The sequence below is a fragment of the Hibiscus syriacus genome, unplaced genomic scaffold, assembly GCF_006381635.1.
Source record: "Hibiscus syriacus cultivar Baekdansim isolate YM2019G1 unplaced genomic scaffold, ASM638163v2 tig00117009_pilon, whole genome shotgun sequence".
Classification (NCBI taxonomy): Eukaryota; Viridiplantae; Streptophyta; class Magnoliopsida; order Malvales; family Malvaceae; genus Hibiscus; species Hibiscus syriacus.
Window position 1 is genome coordinate 542115 of NW_024063521.1, and position 17727 is coordinate 559841.

Sequence of the window (17727 nt, forward strand, 5' to 3'; positions counted from 1 at the left end):
ATTTCACTGGAAATATGATTATGTTGATTTCGGATTCATGGAAAATTACTTCTTATTATGTAATATGTTTTATTGAGATATTGTTTTGGGTAGGATACTTGAGTATGGAGGTTCAACTCTGATCAAGTTGGTACTACCTTACGGACCTAACATGACCCTTGGGTAGGCTCTGAGGCCCCAATAACATTCTTGGGTAGCTCTCAGGCACCAAGGTATTCCCTTAGGTTAGCTCGTTATATCCACTGATATAAGGTAAGCCCTATGGAAGCAGTTTTGGGGAACTGCATATGTTGTACGGGAGGAGGGTGACTTCGAGTTTTTAAAAATTTATTTTCACTATGATATTTATGAAATTTAGTGGATTATTACTTGATTATTTCACCATTATGATTTATTTGCATTGTTTGGACAGATTGATCCCTAGCTCACTTTTCAAAATGTTTTACCCCTTTCAAATACCTTTGGATAGGTATCCCGAACCTGGCAGTTTTAGGATCGACACATTTCTTGTAGTCCATCTGATTGTAATGTTTTTATATTCCAAGTTGATTTCATTTTGGTGACATGTGCCTTTATTTTGAAGTACTTATTTTATGATATTTACTAATTTTGCTACTTGTATTTGAATTATCGTGATACAAAATTATGGCATGTTTTATTTTACTTAGTCACTTATAGTTTTATAATTACGAGTTTGGTTTTTATCGATATTTATTATATTTTTATAGGTTTTATTTGTAATATTATAAATTAACGAATAATGTTTTGGAAAATATTTTAAGAAGTTTTAATGTAATCTGTTAGACCTAGTCATAACACATAGGCTGGGTATAGGGGGTTCCATTATTGGTATCAGAACTTTTGATTTTTTTAAACTTCAGACTATGAATGGGTATACATAAAATTTTACACTATTTTGAAAATGTTTTATAATAATTTATGTAAGGCCATGTCCCCTGTTTTTACAAGTTAAATATGTTTAGTACTCCAGTGCTAATCTAACCATAAGTTTATATCTTTATAATGAATTTGGGATCCTTATCGATGAGTGTTAGACAAGGTCGTCGGCCTGGCCATGGGCGAGGTCGAGCTGCTAGGTTTACTCACACCATAGATAATTCTACTTTTGACTTGCCACCTGATCATGAGATAAATATTAGGACCCTGTTAGGGGAGCTCCGTGCACTAGTTCTAAGCATAGAAGAGTAGTACTAGATGAGACTCTCGCTAGGCAATTTTTATAGTTGATTTAAGGGGCAGTCAGAGCTGCTGGTGCTGTCCTTGAGGTCATGATTACCAAACCTTGATTGCTAATGGGGTTATGAATTTTAGAGGTTTGATTGAAGAAGCTCCTATTAAGGCTAAAGACTATCTCTATGATGCGGAAAGATGTATGGATCAGTAGGGTTTGGATCCATTGAATATATATTAAGGAGTTGTTGTGATGTTAGATGGGAATGCCCACACATGGTGGGAGTCAGTATTGAGCAGTGTTGTGGCTAATCATCTGACATGGGATTTCTTTAAAGAGCGCTCTAGGAAGCGTTTTATGGGAGAATATTATCTGACTGAGAGGCAAAAATAGTTTTAGGACCTGGTGCAGGGAGATATGTCAGTCTCCGAGTACGATATGGAATTTTTAAAGCTGTTGAAGTTTGGTGTTAGTCTGGTTCCCACCGAGAGAGATAGATGACGCAAGTTCACTCTCAGACTCAGATATGAGCTATGTAGACATGTTGTGACCCATCAGGATGAGATAATTGATGTTCTACTGAATAGAGCGAATGATGCAGAGGAGGTGGAGGCCTTGGCTCCTGTTAGAGGTGGTGTTGATCGATAGCGACCTAAGAGGTCTTCCCGCCCAACTGAGTCTTCTGCATGTCCTGAGAAGAGGAGTTGCACTTCGACCCCCCAGAGAAGCAATGCCAGTTCTAGGTCTTCAACACCTCCACCCTTAGCTGTTAGTTGAGGTGGTTCTATGGGTATGCCTCAGGTGCCTGTTTGTGAATTTTATGAAAATCGACACGGGGGAGAGTTTCATAAAAAAGATGAGTGTCTGCTTCCATTACAGATCCACTGTTCATTTCTAGAGGGACTGTCCACAGCTAGCTTCGTCAGAGTGGATAACTACCCAAACTCCTACGAGTTCTCAAGCTTTAGTTTAAACCCCAACTAGAGGTTGTAGTTAGAGGAATACTTTCGAATCAGCATCTAGGGCAGACAGTAGATCCTGACCCTAGAAGATTAGAGGACCAACAATATTGGAGGCTAGACAACCAGCTCTGGTGTATGCCATCAGACGTCGAGATGACAGAGATGAGTCTGAGGTTATCGCATGTACATTTACTAGTTATTTTGTACCATACTTTGAATTACTAGAAAATGCTACACACGCTCTTATGTATCAAGTTCTGTATCCCGAGATCTTCATATTCTAATTGAGGACACTAAGACTACTGTTATGGCTATGACTCCAGTAGGACAATCAGTGGTTGTGAATAAGGTATTCTGACATTTTTCTCTAGAGGTTCAAGGTGAAATTTTTCTTACCGACCTTATGGGGCATCCTTTAGAGGAGTTTGATCTAATTCTGGGGATGGACTGGTTGAAATAACATCGGGTCAATCTAGATTGTGAGTTCAAGAGAGCTACTCTAAAGACTTCCGATGGTCGGACTATTGTGTTAATTAGCGACCGTCGAGGCTATCTTTATAATATAGTATCGACTTTGGTCATCGGTCAAATGCCCCTGAAGGGATATGAGACTTTCATTACCTGTATCATGAACACGAAAGACTCCTTATCTAAGATTAAGGATATTTGTACAGTTAGTAAGTTTCCCAATGTCTTTCTTGAAGAATTGATAGGTTTACCTCCTAAAAGAGAGAGGTAGAGTTTGAGATTGAGACTTATCCTAGATCTGAACTTGTTTTCATTGCACCTTATCTCATGGTCTCAAAGGAACTTAAGGAGCTTAAGGTCCAGTTGTAGGAATTGCTTGATCAAGGTTTCATCAGACATAATACATCACCCTGGGGGGCTCCGGTCCTGTTCGTGAAAAAGAAGGATGGATCGCTTACGCTATGCATTGATTATCAGAAGTTGAATAGGTTGACAGTTCAGAATAAGTACCCACTACCTAGGATTGATGACTTATTCGATAAATTACGATGAGATACTATATTTTCTGAGATTGATCTTCGCTCCGGGTACAATCAGTTGAAGTTTAAGGGGTCAGATGTTGCGAAGACTACCATTTGCACTAGATATGGGCTTTATGAGTTCGTAGTGATGCCTTTCAGTTTGACAAATGCTCATGCAACTTTTATGGATCTGATGAAATGTGTGTTCCAGCACTATTTAGATCATTTCACAGTGGTTTTTATTGATGATATTCTGGTCTATTCCTGGAATGAGGCAGAGCACAACGAGCACTTGAGGATTGTTCTGCAGACACTAAGAGAGCATCGTTTGTATGCTAAGCTGAGTAGATTGATGGTCAATATGACCGGGTGATTCAGGTTGTAGATGTCGTACCCCGATATGTTGTATTGACTAGCATGATAGAAAGATTTTGGGACCTAAGTTAGTGTGTAAGACTGAGGACGCGATCAGATTGATTTATGACCTCCAAAAAAGGCATTTGACAGGTAAAAGTCTTATGTTGATCAGAGAAGGAAAGACATCGAGTTCGAGGTTGGAGATTAGATCTTATTGAAGGTGTCTCCATTGAATAAAGTGCTAAGATTTGGGCACAAAGACAAATTAAGTCCAAGATTTATTGGAGCATATTGTATCCTGAAGAGAGTAGGACCTGTTGTATATCAGCTCAAGTTTCCTCCCCAGCTCAATTGTATCCATAATGTCTTTCACGTGTATATGTTGAGGCCCTATCATCCAGACCCAAGCCACATTTTTCAGTTAGAAGATGTTGATTTGAGGCCAGATTTATCCTGTGAGGAGGAGCCTGTTTAGACCTTGGATTGAGATGAGAGAGTGATGAGAAATAAGTGTATTTCAATGGTCAAGTTTTAGTGGAGTAATTATGGTCCTGCATAAGCCATCTATGAGACAGAGGAATCCATAAAGACTTAGTTTCTGCATCTATTTTCTCTAGGTAAATTTTAAGGATTAAATTTCATTTAGGGGGAGAATTGTAATAACCCCGCTTTTAAAATAAAAGAAAAATTAAAAATATGAAATTAATTTAAGTAAATTTAAAGACCAAATTGTATGGTTTTGAAACTTGAAGGTCCCTTTAAGAAGCTGCAGGAAGTTTAGGGACTTAACCCTGAATTTTTCCATTTTGTGTTGACAAAGAAAAAAATAAAAAAAAATGGGTTAGGTGGTTGTGGGGATTCAAACCTTGCCACCCAGTAAGGTCGCCCACGCCCCTACCACTAGGCTAGGGAACTATTTGTGTCATATTTCATTAAATATATAATTTATACGTTTAAACCCGAGGTGATATATATACCCAAAATTCCCCAAAAATTCTCAAATTGAATCTTCAATTTCCATTCAAACCCCTAGTGTCATTCTCCTTCATCACCTCAATGCACCGTCGTCTGGGCACCCCAGCTTACACCACTACTCTCGTTCGGTTCGCTAACGACCCGTGACCAAAACCAGACCCTCATTCTGATATGACACACCGTCGTTTGTCATAATTTGGTACTCAAATGTGTGATGAAATAACCCTCATCGCATCGGATTTCCTTCGATTCCGTCTGATCCAGTGACCATCTCGCCTCATTAAAATAACCATCTGACTCACCATTGGCATGCGTACGAAACCCGCCCAGTGCGACGGGTCGTCTTCTCCTCTTTCGCCATTCACCATCGGGGTAAGTTCCAGGTTGATTTATGATAACTTTGGCGTATTTTTCATTGAAAATGGATTATTTTTGTCTAAATTCATGTATGTAGTTGATCAAGGAGAGTTCAGTTGGTCAAAATGGCCCTATCGCCGCCGCAAGCGCCGACAGTGCGCGTGGAGCTTCTCCGCTAGTCCAAGAGGTTTCTAAAACTGGTTCAGTCAGACTGAACCAGTCCAGTCAAACTGGTCTGAACCGAGTCAATGCGCCTGAGTTAACCCATTGACTTTGACCAATAAGTCAAATTTTTTTGAAAAGTCATTTTTTTATGATTTTCGACGTCCTGAGTTCGAAACCGAAGTCCGTTTTGCCAAATTCAAACCTTAAAGCCTCCAAATTGATCATCAAACCCGAGCATGCATATGTACTTAAGTATTTTATTTATGAAAATTTAAATTAAAGTTAGAGACTTATCAGATATTGTTATTTGAAGGTACACGAGACTCTCCCGATCGCTCGACAGCTCGAACCAGCTTCTCTATATTAATTCGACCTCATGAGCCAGTAGTTACCCGTATGACCTGTGAACCTTATGAATACATAGATTAGAATATTACTTTGATATTAGCTCAGTTTACTATGAATTAGGTTCCAGCACTGCTATAGAGCGTGGCGAGGCCGGTGATCAAAAGATTTACAATCTGATTTTATTTTGCAAGGCTTTTTCCCTATGTATTGCATGATTATTTTTATCTGTTATGAAATATGTTTTCAATGATATTAATGATTTATTGATTTACTGAGTTACTGGTTGATTACTTATGAACTATGACTGATTGAAATACATTATCTGGATAATTGTTTTCACTGCAAATATGATTATGCTGATTTCAGATTCATGGAAAATTACTTCTTACTATGTAATATGTTTTTATTGAGATACTTTTTTTTGGTAGGATACTGAAGTATGGAGGTTCAACTCTGATTAAGCTGGTAGTACCTTACGGACCTAAGGTGACCCTTGGGTAGACTCCGAGGCCCCGAGAACTTTCTTGGGTAGGCTCTCAGGCCCAAGGTGTTTCCTTAGGTTGGCTCATTATATCCTCTGGGTATAAGGTAAGCCTTATGGAATCAGCTCTGGGGAACTGAAAATGGTGTACGGGAGGAGGGTGACTTCGAGTTTTTAAAAATTTATTTTCACTATGATATTTATAAAATTTTATTGGATATTTATGAAATTTTTTACTTGATTATTTCACCATTATGATTTATTTGCACTGTTGGGGACACATTGAGCCCTAGCTCACTTTTCAAAAATATTTTACCCCTTTCAGATACCTTTGGATAGGCACCCCGAACCTGGCACTTGAAGGATCGACATATTTCTTGTAGTCCATCTGATTGTAATGATTTTATCTTCCAAGTTGATTTCATTTCAGTGACATGTGCCTTTATTTTGAAGTACTTATTTTATGACATTTACTACTGGTATTCGAATTACCGTAATACAAAATTAGGGCATGTTTTATTTTACTTAGTCTCTTATAGTTTTATAATTACGAGTTTGGTTTTTATCTTTGTTTACTATATTTTATAGGTTTTATTTGTAATATTATAAATTACCGAATAACATTTTAGAAAATGTTTAAAGAATTTTTAATATAATCCATTATACCTAGTAGTAACGCATAGGCTGGGTCTAGGGGGTTACATTTCTTGCTCGTATACATTCCAACTAGAAAATTTAGAATACAATAGGATGTCATTATTGATACCTGTAAATCTTCCCTGATGATTAATGTCAAGCTCAGCTCCTTACTTCTCGTTATCTTTTACCTACGCGTGAAAATCATCATACACTAAGTATACACTTAGCGAGGCAATCATAGAATTTTTCAAGGCAATGCAACACATAAATGTGAATGAGTAACAATGTCCAATGCATTTTAATTACTTTACCTGTATTCCAACCATGTTACAATATATATTAACATGATATAAACTGAATATAAAATTTCTTATCAATACACTTGTCATTCATTACATAAGCTCATAAGCATATTCTGTTATTTATTATTTACTAACCAATAAACCATAGCCCAATTTAAACCCTAAGGACCCTGGATACTCGAGTTAAATATATGCACTTGGGTATACACTCTAGTGTTATGTAGTAAGTGTCTTGGGTATACACTCTAGTGGTAAATTGATTATGAAGTTGCTTCTGAACTCTATGGCATGCCAACTATACCCTTTCCCTCAATGACTTACTTGGGCATATAGTCTATTTTTATTCCATCCATGGCAAAGTATATTAAGATATTTTAATATTGGGCAGTTCATACTCAAAATAATATTCGTAATAAACATAATATATATTCATGATGAAATCATATATAATAACCAATGATCAATGCATTTTATATTCAAGCTTTGACATATTTAAAATATGTCAAATATATGATAAATGACATAAATTTCTTGCCAATGTAAATAAGGTAGACTCATTGCAAGTCTTCCTAATGATGTATAAAACATCCATGTATAATGTCAGGCATGCATTGCACTCACTTTGAAGCTTATATATACAAGTCAAAATATAAGCCTCGCTAATCTTTAAGCTTGCTCCTTTACTTTTGATTAACTTCGATCATAAAATTGATCACAAAATCATATTTTGGTAGTTTGCACTATCTTTAAAGAAATATTATTTTGTATCAATCTGCACACTTAAAAATTATTTTTGTTTATACCACTGGAAACTAGCTCAAATAAGAATATAACCATTTAAGGCTCTTCTTCTAGTTCAATTTGTACAACTAATAGTGAATTTTTAAAGTTGACTTACAGAAGTTGTTTTGAGTAGAATCTGCTGTCTTTTTCTAGCCTATCATCGATTAAAATTCATATCTTTTTGTATACTCCTCAAAATCAGTATCCTTTTATTTTAAACAAAACTAGACTGATATATGAATCTAAAAATATAAAAATCATCCTATAATCATTTATGTAGAATTTATGATGATTTTCTAAACTTATTGTTCAAATCACAAATCTAGGTAGATTTCACCAATTTGCATTTTTAGGTTATTCACTAATTCTAGTAGCTCACCAAATGCACATATATAAATAAATCACAATGTCACATAACATTAAGATTCACTTCTTACCATAGCAACTCTGTCACTGGCTCATCGTAAGCCAATGTTTATTTGATAACATAAGTACAAATTAAATATGCACTCACCCGTCGTCCTTAGCTTGCAACCTTCCTTAGAAATTCACATTGCATCCTTAAGCTTCTCCTTAGTTTTAATATTTCTTGATATTTATTTCAATCACAATATAAATGGACACCATTTACAAAACATATACAATTCAAATAGCATGTTAGAATCTAACATAGGCACACATTGGGAAATAAATTCCTAAAAATCTTCCGATACTCATTCGATACAAATTTCATGTCACAACATAAATGTTGACCTTAACACTTCAAATTTACCATTAAAGTCCCTTTTTATCCAAATTTACCCAAACTTCACATAACATTTTCACTTAAGTTCCCAACTTTTCCATATTTGTGATTTGAGCCTCAACTTTTACCAACTTTCCAAAATAATCCAATTTCACATCTTAACATCAATTTCAACACTAACATTAATTTCCAGCATAATACATAAACTATTTAACAATTACACATTGATCCCATACTTTTTCATAATTACTTAATATGTCCCTCAACTTTTATAAAATTACAAAAGGGTCCTTATAACTTTCTAAGGCTTGTAGAATTCTTCTTACATAATTTTCAACCTTTAAATAATTTTTCTCACTTTCAAAAGCTTAATATGAATATCTTGGGGGTATGTTTCTTGATTTTCACTTGATTTTAATTTGTTTCATGCATGAAATCGACCTCTAATCATCATTTCAAAACTACTACAATTAAACCCCCAATCTAATTTCATCAATCCAAACAAGATTGGAAATGATTCTATAACATCAATAACCTCAAAATCCATCATCAATTCATAAAACCCTAACATGAACATAAACCCTAAAATTTTAGATCTTAACATTAAAGTAAGATTAGCATGCAATAATGGTATCAAATGATAGTGTTTTTCAAATAGACCAATATTCTATTTCACGGTTCGATCCAAAATCCAAAGAAAAATACTTAAAAATGAAAAATAAAATATCTCTCACCTTGGGTTGGAGTGGACGACAATGGATGATGAAGATGAGCTTGGTCTCATGAAATTTCTAGTTAAATTCATTTTAATTTGTCATTTATTAAGCTTAAATGAATTTAAAATTCATTCAATTAGGAAATGACAATTTTACCATTAATGAAACTTGATAATTACATCCATACCAAGCCACATGTTGGTTATCATCTTCCAAAGTCAAAGACAACTTTATCCATACAACTTTCCACATATTTCAATCTTGCCATTATCATCCAACGAGCCAAATTGAACATGAAAATAATTTCTAAAATCCAATGATCCATATTATTTTACATCATTTTAAAATGTAGAAATAGTATTTCTAAGCTTAATTTATCATCCTTCAAAATTTCTCAAAATTTATAGTCGATTCGATTTATCAAAATTTTATCGAACTTTAACACTTTATAGCTTTTAATATAAAATCCATATAAGAAATATGATTCCCACGAAATCGTCATTCTTGGGGGTGAACTATTCATTTATTTAATGAAAATTATTTTTGGAAAAATTACCACTTAGGTCCCTAAACTTTTCCCAATTTTATCCTTTGGTCACTATACTTTTAAAATTTATGTTTTGGTCACTAAACAAAATTTTGTGGTATTACATGCCAAACAACCGAAAACATTCCAAAAAGCATAAGAAAATGTGCCATTAAGACAGATGAAAACGTGTCATACATGTATACTTATTGAAAAAAAAATAGAGATACAATATAGAAAAGAATCAGACAAAAAAGAATATGATAGTCAATAACCAACATTGAAGTCGGTTCTACTGTCGATGAATAAAGACAAAAAAAGAGATGAATGGCACACCAATGAGAGAAAGCTAGATTTTTTTCGATACATATATGTACTATTTATAAATTATAACTTAATATGAAAAATAATAATTGTATGCTACATATATTTATAAAATATATGCAATGGGTACGTGTAGACACCCGTTTTTGTCCGGGTCTACAAAAACATTTTATCATATATTTATTTATTATTGTTATTATTATTATTGTTAATAATATTTTTATTTTTTAATTTTGTAGGCCACATTTTCAACCCTCATTTCCAACAAACTACCCACTACCCAAAAATGAGGGAACCTCTATTGCTTTCCCCTTCCATCCACTACTCCCACAACGTCCATAACCACAACTCCACTAACTAGGTAATACACTTGCTCCAGACCGTGCCAATAAAAAGGAGAAGGAAGTTCCACTTCAAAGGGGGAAAAGGGGGGGCTTAGAATCTCTCTATTTCTATTCCCAAACAAAACCCGTATTGGGGCTCTCTCCCACGCGATCACCTTCACCAAACTCAAAGAGGCCGCTTGTTGGCCACCATGCCATGGTGGTCATCTTCCAGTTCGACCACTCCCCATGGCGGTCCGATAGTCTTGAATCGAATCCAACAACCCCCAAGACTCTCAGTCTCTTCATATCTCTAAATGTCGCGATCGAGACTTCTAAATATTGCTCCATTCATCCCTCCGACGAGGGGTTTCAAGCAGCCATGGAGAGAGATTGAAGAAACCCCATCGTTGTGAAACAATCGGGACCACCTTCACTTTCTAGCGTGGGGTTTGCTGGAGCATGGGTTCAAGCTATTGATGCATGGTTGCTCGTGTGGCCAGGGGGACCTGCACAAACGGATAACAAAAGCAAATGGAGGGTTTCTCTTCTCTGATATTGCTGAGGTCGTCGTTTTCCCTCAGTTATTTTTGCTAACATTCGACAATGGCAACGGGTTCGCGGCGAGGTCTTTCCTTCAAGTTGCAGCCATGGAAGAGGTCGTTCGCCTCTCGAAGATCGGGGCTGGTTATCTTAAAAATAATCAAGCACTGCAAGGAGTTTTCACCGGCTCTGGTACCGACCAGCTTCTTGGTTTAGATGTTAGCATGTCATTGAAGTTACTAACTTCTTCCTTTTCCCAGTCCGCGGGGAGGACGAGGATTAAAGCTGATGGAGCTAATTATCAGCTCGAGATGATGCGATGCCTGAAGGAGGTTAATGTTGATAACAACATTGTTGGATGGCACCAATCAACGATTTTGGGTTCATATCAGACAGTCGAGCTCATCGAGACCTTTATGAATTATCAGGAGAATATAAGGAGGGGGTGTGCACTATCTACGATCCTTCAAGGTTTAATCAAGGTGTCCTGGCTCTCAAGGCTTTTAAGCCATCTGATTCTTTTTGGAGCTTTCTCGGGCTAATAACTTTACCAGACAGAAGAATGGAGAAATATAAAAGTAAATTGGGACCCATGTTTCATTGGCATGATTTGTCTATTTTAACCCACGTGAAGTGGACTAGGGTAATTCTAGACATGGTCCTTCAGTTATTTGGGTAAATTACTCCATAGCTATTCAGATTTTGTGGCTAATCCTTCTTTTGGTCCCCATCTTTGAACAACATTCGTTTTGGTCTTTTTTATTTATTTATTTATTTTATACTTTATTTTATTTTTTTTTACTAACTTATGTTTTCTTTGTTATTTATTATTTATTTTTCTTATATTAATATTTTTTTCTTTTTCATATTATTTTACTTTACAATCTAACAATATTTTGACTTTAGGGATACTTTTACAATAATCAAATGTAAGTAATGTGAACCGAATTTTTAAATTTCAATTTAAATTTTTAATTTTCGCTAATAAAGACAACCGACAATTAATTGGTACCGAAAGGGCGGTTTAAGGGTGTTAATCCTTCCTTAACCGTAATCGACTACCAAACCCGACACGTTTCTGGCGACTCTAACCCAATTCGTTCAGGTAAGATGGTGTCCGACCACCTAAATTTGTTTTAAAGTGGTCGGTGGCGACTCTAACCCAATTCGTTTAATCCAAGTCGAAGCCCAATCCCGGGCCAACGAAGACAGTTCCGACAGCTTGGCGACTCGCTGGGGACAGGTAAGTGAGTCAGGCCGAAATTAATTTTCGGTTGTCTTTTTTAGCGAAAATTACAAGTTAAATTTAATTTATTTATTTGATTCCAATTATTTATCTTTGATTATTTTCAAATAAATAGTTGTACTAACATTTTTTAATGATTTCAGATTTTCAAAGTTTTCATCTCAGGCTCTATACCCGAGCTCCAAACCCTATTTAAGTGGGGGTGAAAGCGACACCTTCGTGTGAATTTATTCACCGTGCGGGCCTAGCAAGTAGCCTTCGGGATTCATATACCTTATGTCTTCGTGTGAATTTATTCTCCGTATGGCATAAGGGAATGTTTCCTCTCGAGTTTAACTTAGTCCACACAAGCCGTTATGGGTTTAGGACTAAGGGTCTGGAAGCCTAAGGAGGCACCAAGGAGAAACCGGTACCGTTTTTTTAGACCTAACTCGGAGACTACAAGGAGTTAGAGCCCACCTCAAAACCTCATTTCAAACCCTAGGATGCCGGAATTATTTCCTGCTTACTTTCTGTTCAAAGCATGTGAACTAGAAATGTATGCGGTAGGACTAGTTAACATGCGGGATAGAGATCATGTCCGGGTAGGAATCATAAGCATGTGGGGGTAGATATCATGTGGGGTAGGACTTTTATTTTCATGATTGCTTTTTTATTTCACATCACTAACCTTTTTCATTAATTGTTCTCTTTTGTTTTGTTTTCATCATTCGCATCATTTAAAGAGGTGTTGATCCACCAAAAATGGTTTGTTAAACAAAATAATCTGCATTAATGGACAAATGATTATAAACAAAGAGACAAAATCAGGTCCAACCGTGATCAAAGAATACTCAGAGGCAAGGGTTGCAGGGGCAACGAGGAAATGGTTACTGACGAACTCGGATGAAGGGTTCCAATGGCACTTTCGTTTGGAACGAGCTCGGCATAGAGTGAAGGCCGGAGATGCAGTCATTCGAGACCTTTTTGGGGCAAGCAACTTATCACCCGCACAAGTTAGCCAAAGGAACCGGAATGGTTCGACAGGGTATTCAACCGGTGAAAAAGCGAAAGACGAATCAACTTTCCAGAGGCTGTGCAGGATCTATACCATCAAAAAAGTTTTTTGTCTCTTCAGACGTAACATTTTTGTCCCCAATAAGGATTATTAGAATAATAGGCACATTTTTCGGATCAATGCCTCGAACATTTCATGCATCATACATTCAGACATGTTGTGCATTTTGTTACTTTTCTTTACATTCGCATTATGATTCCTTTTTTTTCATTGCATTCACATATGAGAATATTCCGATCCTATGACATATAAGGAGCTTTACCAACAGTTGTTTGATGCACACGTGGTGTCCATGAAGCCCCGTACCCCAGGTAGTATGATGAGAACACTCATTGCGAAAATCATAGCGGAGTACCAGGGCGCACTATCGAAAATTACTCCACAATCAAGAGAATCATACAGAAAATACGTTACAAGAATCGGATCGACTTCAACAACTTGGGGGCATCCAAGTGGAGAAGATCATTTCATCATTTGAGCCATTCTGTTTGGATTTGTTTTTTCATTCTTTTCTCAAGTTTTTGCAAGGACTTTTAAATAAATTTATGTTGCTTTAATGATGGCGAGCAATAAATCACATTTGCAAACTTGCAATTCTTTGAATACCATTTGAATTAAGAAACTCTGTTAATGGTTCAAAGTTACGGATCTTTGACAAAGTAACATGTTTAAAAAAAATAAAAAAAAAATAAAAAAAAAAGACTTTGACCTTATCCAGAATATACCCTCAAACACCATACCCTGCTCTTGTAATTAACCAATATACCCTTTTCCTTTCATAAGGTGCGGACAACATGGGGCATCATTTGCATATGACCATTACTATGCTTTTTATTTAGGACGTTCAATGACGATGATGATCTTTACAAATGAAAAGTCGAGTAGGTGAATCCAGTTTAGGTCAGTTGTTTGAAAATTGAACTCTAAAGATGAGATTCCTTGACTTTCAAAAACACCTAGACTATGATAGGTTCTTCTTAACAATCTTAAGAAATTAAATCCGTAAAAACTGAGCTATTCCGCTAAGGCAATTGGTTATAGAGGAAACTTGAAAGCCCTGGCCTTATGAGTACATTACGTTCAAACCATGACATTGCTCGGACACTTGGCAATTCGGTGTTTGCTCCACTGCTCTTGTCAGGCCGAAGACTCTGTGATGAGATGAACCCTTCAGTTAACTTGATAAGAGTGATTATAATATCAAGCTGTCCCTCTAAAGCAATTGGTTTAATGCCCCGGCTTTATGGATTCAGCTAGCCAGATAATGACAAGTTAAATCAAATTTATCTAAGCAAGAAATTTTTGGTAAAATGGACTAAGGGAGTTAAGAAACACCTGTTATAGTCAACTACACACGAGCACTCAAGAATTTCGTTTTTAGACCGATGTTTTTGCACTTCCTTTATTAGAGGAGCCTACAAAGCTTGAACAAATAGAAGATTTCAGAGGACTGAAATAAAAGGTCTAGTAAGTGATCATGCTAGTTGCGTCATTTTGTCTGCACCCAATTGAAGTGCCAAAGCATGTTGCGATATTTAAAAAAATGACATTTTTTTCCAAAACCTTAGAAAGGAGGTCAAGCTAAAGCCAACCCATCCATTTGAACATTTGTCAAAGAGCTGTAACTTTGAAAACGTTAAAAGAGCTATTGATTCCTTTGATATTCTTTGAACTCACGTTTATAACTTGATTCAATTGCGAATAATATTTTACAGCATTTTTATCATTTTCTCTCCTGAAACAAGAAAAATGAGAAAAACATTTTCAAACAGAACAATCTCAGATATGAAATATCTGTAAAGCCCAAGCTCGAGAAGCAAATGGGGCACGATCGATTCCATGGACCAGATTGGCAGACAAAGCATGAAGAGATAACACATAATTCATTCATGTTGCATGCATCTTAGACATACTTAGGTGCATCACATTCCTCATTTTAGCATACATGATTTTTGCAGCTTTTAGAGTCAAGGATACTTGATTCGTAAGCGTCTTTAAAGAACGATGGTGGTTGCTTAGCTCGACAGCAAGAAGCTACACTTCGACCAACTCGACAGATTGAAAATTTTCTCTCGAACTCACAATTTTCTCGAGAGTAGATTTCAACTTCACAATAAAGGATATCTAGCTCGAAGCCAAATATCTACGATTTCAAATCCACGACGGAGGATATCGGGTCGCTCAAGATAACGCAAGTTCAACTTCACGACGAAGGGACCGCTGGTTGTCAATAAACATTTCCCAATTTCAGAGCCAATTTCAACTTCACAACGAAGGATATTGGACTCCAGACAATGTAAGTTCAACTTCACGACGAAGGGACCGCTGGTTGTCAATAAACATTTCTCAATTTCAGAGCCAATTTCAACTTCACAACGAAGGATATTGGACTCCAGACAACGCAAGTTCAACTTCACGACGAAGGGACCGCTGGTTGTCAATAAACATTTCCCAATTTCAGAGCCAATTTCGTCTTCACAACGAAGGATATTGGACTCCAGACAACGCAAGTTCAACTTCACGACGAAGGGACCGCTGGTTGTCAATAAACATTTCTCAATTTCAGAGCCAATTTCAACTTCACAACGAAGGATATTGGACTCCAGACAACGTAAGTTCAACTTCACGACGAAGGGACCGCTGGTTGTCAACAAACATTTCTCAATTTCAGAGCCAATTTCAACTTCACAACGAAGGATATTGGACTCCAGACAACGCAAGTTCAACTTCACGACGAAGGGACCGCTGGTTGTCAATAAACAACTTCTCAATTTCAGAGCCAATTTCAACTTCACGGCGGAGGATATTGGACCTGGAACAATACAACTTACTTGTATTTCAACTTCACGACGAAGGATATCTAATTCGTGGCTCAACTTCACAACGAAGGGGCCATCTACGGTTTCAACTTCACGAAGAAGGGATATCTGCCAACAAAAACCTTCGAGTTCGACCACGCTCAGCTCAAAGGCACATCATTTGCGGCATAGCTTAAGTCGAGAAGGGCTATCTGCCAACAAAGACCTTCGAGTTCGACTACGCTCAGCTCCAAGGCACATCATTTACAACATAACTCAAGGCTAGAAGGGTTATCTGTCAACTAAAGACCTGACGAGTTCGATTTCATTCAGCTCGATGACAATGATGAACTACTTTCTGGAAGAATTTTCAAGCCGAAATCTTTAAACCGAGAAGAAAACAAAGGCCCAATTCCAGGAAGCTCAATCACATTTGAGAACACCAGACAAAAACTGATTGTCTTTTTTCGTCTTTGCCCAATTCTTGTTAACACAAAAATGTGCAAAGAGGGGCAGCTGTAGACACCCGTTTTTTTCCGGGTCTACAAAAACATTTTATCATATATTTATTTATTATTGTTATTATTATTATTGTTAATAATATTTTTATTTTTTAATTTTGTAGGCCACATTTTCAACCCTCATTTCCAACAAACTACCCACTACCCAAAAATGAGGGAACCTCTATTGCTTTCCCCTTCCATCCACTACTCCCACAACGTCCATAACCACAACTCCACTAACTAGGTAATACACTTGCTCCAGACCGTGCCAATAAAAAGGAGAAGGAAGTTCCACTTCAAAGGGGGAAAAGGGGGGGCTTAGAATCTCTCTATTTCTATTCCCAAACAAAACCCGTATTGGGGCTCTCTCCCACGCGATCACCTTCACCAAACTCAAAGAGGCCGCTTGTTGGCCACCATGCCATGGTGGTCATCTTCCAGTTCGACCACTCCCCATGGCGGTCCGATAGTCTTGAATCGAATCCAACAACCCCCAAGACTCTCAGTCTCTTCATATCTCTAAATATGTCGCGATCGAGACTTCTAAATATTGCTCCATTCATCCCTCCGACGAGTGGGTTTCAAGCAGCCATGGAGAGAGATTGAAGAAACCCCATCGTTGTGAAACAATCGGGACCACCTTCACTTTCTAGCGTGGGGGTTTGCTGGAGCATGGGTTCAAAGCTATTGATGCATGGTTGCTCGTGTGGCCAGGGGGACCTGCACAAACGGATAACAAAAGCAAATGGAGGGTTTCTCTTCTCTGATATTGCTGAGGTCGTCGTTTTCCCTCAGTTTATTTTTGCTAACATTCGACAATGGCAACGGGTTCGACGGCGAGGTCTTTCCTTCAAGTTGCAGCCATGGAAGAGGTCGTTTCGCCTCTCCGAGTTGTGCAGATCGAAGGGCTGGTTATCTTAAAAATAATCAAGCACTGCAAGGAGTTTTCACCGGCTCTGGTTACCGACCAGCTTCTTGGTTTAGATGTTAGCAGTGTCATTGAAGTTACTAACTTCTTCCTTTTCCCAGTCCGCGGGGAGGACGAGGAGATTAAAGCTGATGGAGCTAATTATCAGCTCGAGATGATGCGATGCCTGAAGGAGGTTAATGTTGATAACAACATTGTTGGATGGCACCAATCAACGATTTTGGGTTCATATCAGACAGTCGAGCTCATCGAGACCTTTATGAATTATCAGGAGAATATAAGGAGGGGTGTGTGCACTATCTACGATCCTTCAAGGTTTAATCAAGGTGTCCTGGCTCTCAAGGCTTTTAAGCCATCTGATTCTTTTTGGAGCTTTCTCGGGCTAATAACTTTACCAGACAGAAGAAATGGAGAAATATAAAAGTAAATTGGGACCCATGTTTCATTGGCATGATTTGTCTATTTTGA

The 17727-nt window shown here is 37.2% G+C and overlaps 1 pseudogene; it reads left to right on the forward strand.

The window, feature by feature from the left end:
- Window positions 1–17149: 17149 nt before the first annotated feature.
- On the forward strand, window positions 17150–17727 carry LOC120195182 (annotated as a pseudogene).